The following is a 14093-nucleotide window of genomic DNA, read 5'->3' on the forward strand; positions in this document are numbered from 1 at the left end:
GGGACTTGCTTTGTGGGGGAGAACGGTCTTGAGGCAACTCAACTGATATAGTCTTGTTGACTGTTCACATGTTGTCCTTGACTGTAGGTATCATGTTAATTCCATAGGGAGTTATGAGAGACCAGCTCATGACTTGGGCCTCGTCTCAGCACTGTCAGTCAAAGGGTAGATAAGATGGAAGTCTTGTGATGAGAATGAAATTGGGTTACCGGTCTTTTGCGTGTATGATAACTGGTGTGTCTGAATATGAGGTAATGGTTCGGTCTATACTGCTGGCAATCACAAAAATAAGAACAAAGGTGTCCAGAGGGGAGAAAGCATCAAGCCATCTTGGCTTCAATTCAAAATGGAAGATGAGAGCGACTCCAAGGATTATATTTGGAATCAGCAGAGCAATCCTTCTGGTTGGATCCTGTCATTCCCGAAATTGGAGTTGGAGCAAACTCTGTCCCCTGTGGCTCCAGTCTGCCCAGATTAGTGAATCCCATTGGCACGGCTGAAACTTTGACAGGAAAAGATCAGTTTTGCCTTTAAAAATATGTTTTTTTGAAACCCAAAAGTAACTGGCAGTAACATTTGTAATCCTAAAACAACAGAACCAGGGCTCCAATCATGTGCAACTAAAAGCATTGGGCTTCCCAAATGGGTCGCTTAAATATTCAGAAGGAAATTTGATAGTTCTTGGACAGGACACTAGACAAAACAAGCACTCGAGGCCTGTCACCCTTGTAGGAGGGGTATGACCCTCTCCCAATATTAAAAGGAATGAAGTATGCTTTTTTACATGTAGCACATCTGTCCTCACTTAAAAAATTATTCCATGGCCTTTCTCCACCCCATCTCTGTAAAATTCTTCTACCCTACTCCCAACTCAAACTCTCTGCTCCTTGACTCTGGGCTAATCCAAGCCTGCTCACTCCTTCACTCTTCCATCAAAGGCAGTGCCTTATCCATCGCACTATTACATTCTTCAATTTGCTTTCTAAACCTTAACTTGCTACATTCCTCCCTAGCTTCAAAAGCCTCCTCAAAGCACAACTTTTCAATTACACTTTGGTCATCTCTCCATGTTCTCTCAATTCCTGTTCAATGTGCAATCCCCCTATGAAATACCGCAGGACATTTTGGTGCATTGTTGTGGGTCTTCAACCAAGATTTAGCACTGTGCCACTAATCCTGCCATTATGTTGAATAATCTTCAATGTGGTCTTAAAGGGGCATTGTCTTCATGAAACCTTATTTGGTAAACTTTTTTGATTTGTTTACAAACATAGCACAGCAACAAATGCATTGTGTCCAAATGCATTAATGTTTCACATGTACATGAGACCTTGATGATAACAATAGTACATGGGTCTACCAGCGGTTTTCATCCATAATCATAGAATCATAGAATGGCTACAGCACAGAAAGAGGCTTCAGCTAGTCCCATTCCCCCACCCTTTCCCTGTAGCCCTACAATTTTTTTTCCTTCAGATACTTATCCAATTCACTTTTGAAAACCACGATTGAATCTGCCTCCACCACACTTTCAGGCAGTGCATTCCAGATCCTAACCACTCGATGCGTAAAAATGTTTTTCCTCATGTCGCCTTTGCTTCGTCTGCCAATCACCTTACATTTGTGTCCTTTGGTTCTCAACTCTTCCACCAATGGGTACAGTTTCTCTCTATCTACTCTGTCTAGACCCCTCATTATTCTGAACACCGCTCTCAAATCTCCTCTCAACCTTCTCTGCTCTAAGGAGACCAACCACAGCTTCTCTAGCCTATCCAGGTAACTGAAGTCCCTCACCCCTGGAACCATTCTTGTAAATCTTTTCTGCACCCTCTCTAAGGCCTTCATGTCCTTCCTAAAGTGTGGTGCCCAGAATTGGACACAATACTCCAGTTGAGGCCGAACCAGTGTTTTATAAAGGTTCATCGTAACTGCCTTGCTTTTGTACTCAAAGGGGGAAAAATTGGATTGCTTCACACCTCCTATTAGCGCCCCCAGAGGGCGTTAACGGGGTGCAAAGCCGCTAGCGCCTGGGCGCACCGCCGCTAATGCCTCCCGCGAAATTCAGTGGGAGGTTAGTGGCAGCGGCAGCCGGAAGCGCCCGCTCGCGCCCCGGCCGCAAACTTCGGTAGTGCCCCCTGATCTATCACCAGACGATGGGCAGGATTTTCATTGGGCCGTGGAGGCGGGATTGGAGGTGTGTGGGGGGTTAAAACCCCGAAATCGGGGGGGCACGAACCCATCCCGCCCCCAACTCGCCTCCATGCTAGTTTCAAAGGAGGCGGGTACCCGACCCGCACTGGGACCCGCCTCCCTGAGGCAGGAAGGGGATTAGTGCCAATTAACTGCCTGTTAACAGGTCGTTAACAGGCAGTTTTTAGCTTAATCTCTATTTTCATTGGTGAAATGTGGGATTCCCGACAGCTCCAAATCACGCCAAGTTAGCGAGGCGGGCCGTCGGAATGAAGGGCTTGGAGGGGTTGAGATGTCCGGTGTTCAGGTGAGTGATGGGTGCATGAGTGAAGAGGTAAGTGGGTTTGGTGTGTGTAAAGTGTTTAAAGAAGTTTTACTTACATGTACTTACCTTTACAGCCTTCCTTCCTTCAGGTCTCGGGAGTCCCTCATCTCACCGGCACAGAAAGCAGAATGGCCGCGATGTGTCAAAAATTGGAGCACTCAGCTTTCTGTTCCGGGGAGATCTCTAAGTCATCCTGAGAGGAAGGAATTAACTTGGAGTACAGATTGTCAGTGTTTGACAGCTTCAAACAACAGTGAAACGCTGATATTTCATCTGTCAAAAGGTCTTGACAGATGAAATATCAATCTGTGATGTCACCTGTTGCTGGGTGGCCCTTAATTGGCCTGCTGAGCCCGCTGGGCGGCTCAACAAGGTCAATCAAGTCAAAATCACGTGGGTTGGCTAGAACTCGATGGAGGCGGGACTACAACCCCGAAAGTTGTAGTCCCGCCCCCTCAATGAAAATCCAGCCCGATATGTCCAACAGGGTCAGGGTGGTGTTTTTGCAGCTGCGCTGGCTCAAATTAAAGGGCAGGTGCCGGGCGGCCATTTTTTTGAGGGTCGCCTGCCAGCACCTGCCCCCTTCCGTTTATTCATGCTGGGCGCCGGCAGCGATCGGTCAGCCTGGCACTCCTCTCGGGCTGTTTTCCCAGCACCCAGCTCCCCAGTGGTCCAGCAGGGCCCTGGTGTGCACTGCGCTAGGCCCCTCCCCTTTAATCAGGGGAGGGAGGCCTGTAACGCCGTGGCGCTACGTGCCGATGCCCGTGGCACTGTTGAGTGTAGTGCTGCAATGTTGAATGGTAGCGCCCCAGGAAGGGGGGGGAGTGCTTCCAGTAATGCCTCGCATCCTGCTTGGGGCGCTACCACTCAATTTACAGTCCAGGGGTGCTAACTTTCTCGTGGCACTAAAAGAAGCGCCCAGGCGATGTTACGTGACCAAATTTTCCCCCCTGTACCTCTATTTATGAAGCCCAGGATCCCGTAAGCTTTCTTAACCACTTTCTCAACCTGCCCTGCCACCTTCAACGATTTCTGCACATATACCTCCAGGTGTCTCTGTTCATGCACTCCTTTTAGAATTGTACCCTTTAGTTTATATTGCCTCTCCTCCCCACTTTCCTGCATTAAATTTCATCTGCCACGTGTCCGCCCATTCCACCAGCCTGTCTATGTCTTCTTGAAGTCTATCACTATCCTCTTCACTATTCACCATACTTCCAAGTTTTGTGTCATCTGAAAATTTTGAAATTGTGCCCTGTTCACCCACGTCTAAGTCATTTATATATATCAATAAAAGCAGTGGTCCTAGTACCGACCCCTGGGGAACGTCTAAGTCATTTATATATATCAATAAAAGCAGTGGTCCTAGTACCGACTCCTGGGGAACCCCACTGTATACGTTCCTCCAGTCCGAAAAACAACTGTTCACCACTACTCTGTTTCCTGTCACTTAGCCAATTTCGTATCCATGCTGCCACTGTCCCTTTTATCCCATGGGCTACAACTTTGCTAGCAAGCCTATTGTGTGGCACTTTATCAAACACCTTTTGGAAGTCCATGTAAACCATATCAGCCACATTGTGCTGATCAACCCTCTCTGTTATCTCATCATAAAACTCAATCAAGTTAGTTAAACACGATTTGCCTTTAACAAATCCGTGCTGGCTTTCTTTAATTAATCCACACTTGTCCAAGTGACTGTTAATTTTGTCCTGGATTATCATTTCTAAAACAAAAAGAAAATACTGCAGCTCAAATCAAATCAAATCAAATCAACTTTTATTGTCATTGTTAGTGCACAAGTGCAGTACAACGAAATGTAGGCTTGAAATCTGAAATCTGGAAAGCTGAAATCTGGAAAGCTGGAAATCTGAAATAAAAACAGAAAATGCTGGAAATACTCAGCAGGTCAGGCAGCATCTGTGAAGAGAAAAACAGAGTTAACGTTTCAGGTCGATGACCTTTCGTCAGAACTGGAAAAAAGCAGGAAATGGAACAGATTTTTAAGCAAGTGTAGGGGCTGGGAAAGGGGGGAGGGGATGAAAGAACAAAAGGGAAGGTCTGTGATATGATAGAAGCCAGGAGAGGTTAAGAGACATTAAGAGATATTCAAGGCAAAAGGAGATGGTAATGGGACAGGCTAAGAAACAAAGGATGGCTCTAGATGAAGTGTAAATTGTGCTGGCAGAATGAAAGACAGCTGCCATGTGGGAGAGAAGAAAAAAAGACAGACAAAAAGTGTGAATAAAAATATATATATGATAGGGGCTGAGGTTATGATCTGAAATTGTTGAACTCTATGTTGAGTCCGGAAGGCTGTAAAGTGCCTAATCGAAAGATGAGGTGCTGTTCCTCGAGCTTACGCTGAGCTTCAGTGGAACAATGCAAGAGGCCAAGGACGGTGAGGTCTGAGTGGGAGTGGAGTGGAGAATTAACGTGACAGGCGACCGGAAGCTCGGGGTCCCCCTTACGGACTGAACGGAGGTGTCCATTGAGGTGGGGGCGTAAGGGGATGAAGCTCAGGCCTTTGCTAAGGACTGATTGTTCAGGGTCAGCGAGGCGAAGGTCAGAGGGGATAGTGAAAACACGGCAGGGGGTGAGATTGGAAGAAGGGATGGGGTCAGAGGAAAGTGAAGGGGAAGGTGGTTCCAGACGGGCATTGGTGTCCAAGAGTTGTTGAAGCTTGCGATCCTTGACACCTGAAAGGAAGAAAAAACGTTTTTTGTTAAAGCGCGGAATGTTGACGCCTTTAGCGCCAGTAGCACCTCCGGGGGGGCGCTACCGGCTTAGCGACCGGGCGCGGTGATACTACCGACGCCCACAAAATTGAAGTGGAGATTTGCGGTAGCGGTACCCACTAGTGCCATGATCTCCTGTAGCCGGAGATCATGATGTCATCCGGCTGCACAGCGCCCCGGCTCAGAAATTAACTATTGCCCCCCGCCTGAGTGCCTGCTGTTAGCAACGACAGGTGGAAGAGGCGGTTTGCAGTCGGATGAGCGCTGGAAGAATGCTATATAAAGGCGTCAACATCTGATTGATTTGTCGTCGGCAAAGAATGCTGCCTTATCAGTCTGACATAGGCAAACTGGTGTTTTGAGCGATTTCAGTGTTTTTCAGTTGAAGGATTCTTCTGCCTCAGAAAAATTATTCAATTTCATTTAGATGAGATTTGAAAGTGCAACATTTCCATACTTCAATGACGGCTGTACTGGCACTGGACCTCGCACTCCAGCATCAACGTTGGAGGCAGAGGAAGCAGAGAGAGAGATTGCAATATGTGGCCAGAGGGAGGAGGGCCAACAGGGCTCTCAACAGGAGCATTTCTTCAACATCAATTTCACTGGGGAACAGTGTCTTAGAAGGCTCCACGTCACCAAGGACATGGTCACAGAGCTCTGCCACCTCCTGCAACCAGACCTCGAGCCTCACATCAGGAGCACCACGGCTCTCTCAGTGGCAGTCAAGGTCACCGTCGCCCTCAATTTCTACATTCGCTGTCCATTGCTGCATCCGCGAGGTCACAGCTGCTCTCTACAGAAGGAGTAGGGATGACATTTCCTTCCCCATGACCCCATGAAGCAGCGCGAACATGCATGTGGCTTTGCCAGGATAGCAGGCTTCCCCATGGTGCAGGGCGCCATTGACTGCACCCACGTCGCTTTGCGGGCACCCCGTAACAATCCTGAGGTATTCAGTAACCGCAAAGGATACCACTCACTTAATGTGCAGTTGGTGTGCGACCACACACAGTAAATCCTCATCGTCAATGCCCGCTATCCTGGCAGCAGCCATGATGCCTTCATCCTGCGCCAGACCGGTGTGCCAGCTCTGTTCCAGCTGCCACATCAAGCTTGCAGCTAGCTGGTCAAAGACGAGAGGTATCCACTCTCCATCTGGCTCATGACTCCCCTCCGCAACCCCAGCACTCATACAATGACAGCCATGCTACCACCAGGAACATCATCGAGCAGACCATCGGCGTGCTCAAGCAATGGTTCCGCTGCCTTGACAGCTCAGGAGGAGCCCTCCAGTACTCGGCTGAGCGGGTGTCCCTTTTCATCGCCATCTGCTGCATGCTGCACAACTTGGCCATCAGGAGGGTGCAGCCATTGCTACCAGGCATAGCTGCACCACCTCAAGAGGAGGAAGAGGGAGACGAGGAGAACATAAGAACATAAGAAATAGGAGCAGGAGTAGGCCATTCGGCCCTTCGAGCCGGCTCCGCCATTCAATGAGATCATGGCTGATCTTCTGTTTTGAATATACCCAATGACTGAGCCTCCACAGCCCTCTAGGGTAGAGAATTCTAATGATTCACCACCCTCTGTGTGAAGAAATTTCTTCTCATCTCAGTCCTGAATGGCCTACCCTTTATCTTGAGGCTGTGGCCCCTGGTTCTAGACTCCCCAGCTAAGGGAAACATTCTCCCAGCATCTATCCTATCAAGCCCTGTAATAATTTTGTATGCTTCAATGAGATCCCCTCTTATTCTTCTGAATTCAAGAGAATACAGGCCTAGTTTACTCAATCTCTTCTCATACGACAGTCCCGCCATCCCAGGAATCAATCTTGTGAACCTTCGTTGCACTCCCTCTATGACAAGTATATCCTTCCTTAGGTAAGGAGACCAAAATTGTACACAGTACTCCAGGTGTGGTCTCACCAAGGACCTATATAATTGGAGTAAGACTTCTTTACTCCTATACTCAAATCCTCTTGTAATGAAGGCCAGCATACCATTTGCCTTCCTAATGGCTTGCTGTACCTGCATATTCACTTTCAGTGACACATATACAAGGACACCCAGGTCCCTTTGAGCATCTGCATTCCCCAATCTTTCACCATTTAGGAAATACTCTGCCTTTCTGTTTTTTCTACCAAAGTGGATAACTTCACATTTATCTAATTATATTCCATCTGCCATGTTCTCACCCACTGACTGAACCTGTCGAGATCCCCTTGAAGCCTCTTCACATCCTCTTCGCAACTGACACTGCCACCTAGCTTTGTATCATCAGCAAATTTGGAAATGTTACATTTAGTCCCCTCATCCAAATCATTGATATAGGTTGTGAATAGCTGGGGCCCAAGCACCGATCCTTGCGGTACCCCACTAGTCACAGCCTGCCATCCTGAAAAAGACTCGTTTATCCCTACTCTTTGTTAACCAATTCTCAATCCATGCTAGTATATTACCCCCAATTCCATGTGCCTTAATTTTGTTCACCAACCTCGTGTGTGGGATCTTATCAAAGGCTTTCTGAAAATCCAGATACACCTCATCTACCGGTTCCCCTTTGTCTACTCCACTAGTTACATCCTCAAAGAACTCCAATAGGTTTGTCAAACAGGATTTCACTTTCATAAATCCATGTTGACTCTGCCCAATCTTACTATTAGTTTCTAAGTGCTCAGTTATTGCATCCTTTATAAGAGATTCCAGCATTTTCCCAACTACTGATGTGAGGCTAACAGGTCTGTAGTTCCCCATTTTCTCTCTCCCTCCTTTCTTAAATAGCAGGGTTACATTTGCTATCCTCCAGTCTGCAGGAACCGTTCCAGAATCTATAGAATTTTGGAAGATGACAACTAATGCGTCCACTATCCCAATGGCCACCTCTTTCAAAACCCTAGGATGTAGGTCATCCAGTCCTTGGGATTTATTGACTTTTAGTCCCATTAATTTTGCTAGTACTGCACTGTTTTTTTACTAATAATAATTACTTTAAGTTCCTCATTCTCATCATGCCCTTGGTTTTCTCGTATTTCTGGGAGGTTTTTTGTGTCTTCCTCCGTAAAGACAGAAACAAAGAATTTATTTAATTTCTCAGCCATTTCCTCATTCCCCATTATAAATTCTCCCGTCTCTGACTGTAAAGGACCTACATTTACCTTCGCCAGTCTTTTCCTTTTCACATACCTATAGAAGCTTTTACAATCCGTTTTTATATTTTTTGCTAGTTTGTGCTCATATTCCATTTTCCCTTTCTTTATCAATTTCTTGGTCCCCCTTTGCTGATTTCTAAAAAGATCCCAATCCTCAGGCTGACTGCTTTTTCTGGCAATTTTATAAGCTTTCTCCTTTGACTTATACTAGCTTTAATTTCTTTTGTCCTTGAATGTTAGCCATTGTATGTCCACCTTCATACCTTTTAGTGCAGTCTCCCAATCTACCATGGCCAGCTTGTCCCTCATACCCTTGTAGTTTCCTTTGTTTTGAGTGCACAACTTAGTTTCAGATTGGACTACATCACTCTCAAACTTAATATAAAATTCAATCATATTATGGTCACTTGTCCCTAAAGGCCCCTTTACCACAAGATTATTGATTAGCCCTTTCTCATTACACAGTACCAGATCCAGAATAGCCTGTTCCCTGGTTGGTTCCTCCACATACTGATCCAGGAAACCATCTCGCATGCATTCCAAGAATTCATCCTCCACACCATTAGTGGTAATTTGATTTGCCCAGTCAATATGTAGATTAAAGTCCCCCATGATTACCGTATTGCCCTTATTACATGCACTTCTAATCTCTTGATTGATACTGTGCCCTACATTACCATTACTGTTTGGTGGCCTATACACAAGTCCCACCAATGTTTTCCGCCCTTTGCTGTTCCTTAGCGCCACCCAAACTGATTCCAGTTCTACATCACGATCTGCCAAGCCAAGATCTTTTATCTCTACCGTACCGATCTCATCCCTCAATAACAGTGCTACGCCACCTCCTTTTCCTTTTTCTCTGCCTTCCTAAATGTTGAGTACCCTGGAACATTCAGTTCCCAGCTTTGGTTACCCTGCAACCATGTCCCTATAATGGCAATTACATCATATCCATTTACTGCTATCAGTGCGATGAATTCATCCACCTTGTTGAGAGGAGGATGAGGAGGAGGAACAGGAGCACGAATATCAGTGACGGAGGAGGCCACCACCCAATCAGCCTTGTGGAAAGGCAGTCCATAAACGCCTCATCAGACTTTGGTTCCAATGAATTGGAGACCACTTCCCGGTTGCTCAGCACACCCCCATCATTCCATCAATTTCTCATTCCATACCACATCCCAAAGCTAAAATGAAACACAGGTCCAAATCTGCAACATTCCAATAATAAATTTATCCAAATTCAGTAACCACATTAATTAATCATCCTTGAGCAAACCCTTACTTCATGTCTTTACAGTGCCTTTCCATAATCTACTGCTCCCCAGTGGCTGCAGTAGGGCTGGTGGGAGGCTGCTGTGTGTCAATGCCACAGACTACAGATGGCCTTGCAGGACGCCCTCAACCAGCTCTGGGACTGGAAAGCCCGGCTATACACATAGAAACATAGAAGATAGGAGCAGGAGTAGGCCATTCGGCCCCTCGAGCCTGCTCCGCCATATAATGAGATCATGGCTGATCATCCAAATTCAGTGCCCTGTCCCTGCTTTCTCCCATATCCCTAGATCCCTTTAGCCTTAAGAAATATATTTAACTCCTTCTTGAATATATTTAATGAATTGGCCTCAACTGCCTTCTGTGGTAGAGAATTCCACAGGTTCACCACTCTCTGGGTGAAGAAATTCCTCCTCATCTCTGTCCTAAATGGCTTACCCCTTATCCTTAGACCGTGACCCCTGGTTCTGGACTCCCCCACCATCGGGAACATCCTTCCTGCATCTAGTCTGTCTAGTCCTGTTAGAATTTTATACGATTCAATGAAATCCCCTCTCATTCTTCTAAACTCCAGCGAATATAAGCCCAATCGACCCAATCTCTCCTCATATGTCATTCCTGCCATCCCAGGTATCAGTCTGGTGAATCTTCGCTGCACTCCCTCCATGGCAAGAACATCCTTCCTCAGATAAGGTGACCAAAACTGCACACAATACTCAAGATGTGGTCTCACCATGACGATGGTTTGGAGTTCGACCACCGAGTGAGCACAGACGCAAGCGTCGTCTGCATACTGTAATTCGATGACAGAGGTTGGGACGACCTTGGATCTGGACTGGAGGCGACGGAGGTTGAACAGTTTCCCGTTTGTTATATAAATTAGCTCCACTCCAGTGGGGAGCTTACTGAGGGTGAGATGGAGCATTGCAGCAAACCATCGTCAACATCTTCACCGAAGCGTACGAGAGCATGGGACTTACACTAAACATCCGTAAGACAAAGGTCCTCTACAAACCTGCCCCTGCCACACAGTACTGTCCTCCCGATTATTAAAATCCACAACAAGGCCTTGGACACCGTGGACCACTTTCCATACCTCGGGAGCCTACTGTCAACAAGGGCAGACATCGACGACGAAGTCCAACACCGCTTTCAGTGTGCCAGTGCAGCCTTCAGTCACCTGAGGAAGAGAATGTTTGAAGACCAGGACCTCAAACCTGGCACTAAGCTCATGGTCTACAGAGCAGCAGTGATACCCGCCATGCTGTATGCCTCAAAGACATGGATCATGTACAGCAGGCACCTCAAAGCACTGGAGAGGTACCACCAACGCTGCCTCCGCAAGATCCTGCAAATCCATTGGCAGGATAGGCGCACCAACGTCAGTGTTCTTGCTCAGGCCAACTTCCCCAGCATGACCACGCTCAATCAGCTCCGATGGACGGGTCACATTGTCCGCATGCCCGATACGAGACTCCCAAAACAAGCACTCTACTCGGAGCTCCGGCACAGCAAGAGAGCCCCAGGTGGGCAGAGGAAACGCTTCAAGGACACCCTCAAAGCCTCCTTGAAAAAGTGTAACATCCCCACCGACACCTGGGAATCCCTGGCCCAAGACCGCACAAAGTGGAGGAGAAGCATCCGGGAAGGCGCAGAACACCTCGAGTATCTTCACCGAGAGCAAGCGGAAGCCAAGCGCAGGCAGCGCAAGGAGCGCACGTCAACCCAAGCACCCCACCCACCCAGCCCTTGAAACACTATCTGCCCCACCTGTGACAGAGACTGTAGGTCCCGCATTGGACTCATCAGTCACATGCGAACTCATTTTTAATGTGGAAGCAAGTCATCCTCGGTTCCGAGGGACTGCCGAAGAAGAGAGGTCTCACCAAGGCCCTGTACAACTGCAACAAGACATCCTTGCTCCTGTACTCGAATCCACTCGCTATGAAGTCCAACATACCATTTGCCTTCTTAACCGCCTGCTGCACCTGCATACTTACCTTCAGTGACTGGTGCACAAGGACACCCAGGTCTCGTTGCACTTCCCCTTCTCCCAATCTATTGCCGTTCAGATAATAATCTGCCTTCCTGTTTTTGCCACCAAAGTGGATAATCTCGCATTTATCCACATTATACTGCATCTGCCATGCATCTGTCCAATCACCCAACCTGTCCAAATCATCCTGGAGTTTCTCGGCATCCTCCTCACTGCACACACGCCCACCCAGCTTTGTGTCGTCTGCAAACTTGGAGATATTACATCTAGTTCCCTCGTCTAGATCATCATTAATATATATTGTGAATAGCTGGGGTCGTAGCACCGATCCCTGCGGTACCCCACTAGTCACTGCCTGCCACTCGGAAAAAGAGCCGTTTATTCCAACTCTTTGCTTCCTGTCTGCCAACCAGTTCTCTGTCCCAGTCAGTACCTTGCCCCCAATCCCATGTGCCTTAACTTTACACATTAATCTCTTATGCGGGTCCTTATCGAAAGCCTTCTGAAAGTCCAAATACACCACATCCACTGGTTCTCCCTTATCTATTCTACCAGTTACAACCTCAAAAAATTCCAGTAGATTAGTCAAGCACGATTTACCTTTTGTAAATCCATGTTGACTTTGTCCAATCCTGTCGCTGTTTTCCAAGTGCTCTGCTATTACATCTTTTATAATGGACTCTAGCATTTTCCCCACTACTGATGTCAGGCTTACCGGTCTATAATTCCCAGTTTTCTTTCTACCACCTTTTTTAAATAGAGGGGTTACATTAGCTACCCTCCAATCCATGGGAACTGTGCCAGAGTATATAGAATTTTGGAAGATGACCAGCAATGCATCTACTATTTCTAGGGCCACTTCCTTAAGTACCCTAGGATGTAGATTATCAGGTCCTGGGGATTTCTCGGCCTTCAATCCCATCAATTTCCCTAACTCCATTTCCCTACAAATACTGATTTCATTCAGTTCCATCTTTCATTAGACCCTATGGCCTAGAAATTCAGTTGGTTGCGCCAGCCGGTAGCGCCTTAGGAGGAGTAGATGTCGGGCGCTAGGCGGCTAGCGGCCGGGTGCAGCGCGATCTGCACCTCTCCCCAACTTCACTCACGATTTAGCGGCGGCGCAAAGTCTTTGCGCGCGCTCAGCTGCGCGCGCAGATCCTGACGTCATTTCCTCGTGCAACGCCCTTTGTGCGCCCCCAACCGGAAATTCAGTCGCGACGCCCCATTGTGCGCCTGGTGCCCCTAGCGACTGGTAGAGCGGAACGGTGCTCAGTCGATGCGGGGCGCGGGGGGCGCAAATTAAAGGGCACTCCTCCTGCACTATAAAAGGCTGCCATTTCGCAGCACTCCTTCTTGAGAGACGGATCTTTGCAGAGAGACCAAGGTAGAGAGCTTTCTGCTTTGGCTCAACACTCGGACCGGTACTTGTGGCTTCAGGCCACAGCTTTCCACTTGTCTTTGTCTTCATTGACATATCATTGTTTGCTAACATATTATGGGGGCTGCAATGGGTGCAAATGCTGGCTTTCTGCATTGCATCCAAAGGGCTCACAGACGCCGTGAGAGAGTGGCAGCCCTGGCTAGACGGAGAGGGGGCAACAGGCGTCGGCAAAGGAGGCCTTACCCACCCAGGGTATACCGCCAGCAGTTCTCCTATCTCAACATGTCTGACGAGCAGTGTGTTCGGAGGCTGCGATTCCGAAGGGAGGTGGTCACAGAGATCTGCCACCTGCTTGGCGGTGATCTGCAGCCACAGCTGAGGAGCAGGACGTCTCTGTCGGTGGCAGTGAAGGTGACGGTGGCTCTCAACTTCTATGCCACCGGCTCCTTCCAATCCGCCACTGGGGACATTTCCAACATCTCCCAGTTCGCCATGCATTGCTGCATCCACCAGGTGACCAATGCCCTTTTCAAAAGGAGACGTCAGTTCATCTCCTTCTCCATGGCCCTTGCCAAGCAGCAACAGCGTGCAATGGGCTTTGCAGCATTCGCGGGCTTCCCCATGGTGCAGGGCGCCATTGACTGCACTCATGTGGCTTTGCGGGCACCTCTGGAGAATGCCGAGGATTACCGCAACCGGAAGGGCTACCATTCGCTCAACGTCCAGCTGGTGTGTGACCACAGGCAGCTCATCCTAGCTGTCAATGCCCGCTTTCCAGGCAGCAGCCACGATGCCTTCATCCTGCGCCAGACTTCTGTGGCAGACATGTTCCAGGCCCAGCCTCACCCACGAGGATGGCTTATCGGGGACAAAGGCTATCCTTTGTGTACCTGGCTGATGACCCCGCTCCGTGCGCCCAGCACCCCTGCTGAAGAGGGATACAACGATAGCCATCAAGCGACCAGGAACATCATAGAGCAAACAATCGGCGTCCTGAAGCAACGGTTCCGCTGTCTGGATCGTTCCGGTGGAGC

This window comes from Somniosus microcephalus, chromosome 1 (assembly GCF_052327205.1).
Source record: "Somniosus microcephalus isolate GS21.2 chromosome 1, FLI_Smic_1.0, whole genome shotgun sequence".
In the NCBI taxonomy this organism is placed as follows: Eukaryota; Metazoa; Chordata; class Chondrichthyes; order Squaliformes; family Somniosidae; genus Somniosus; species Somniosus microcephalus.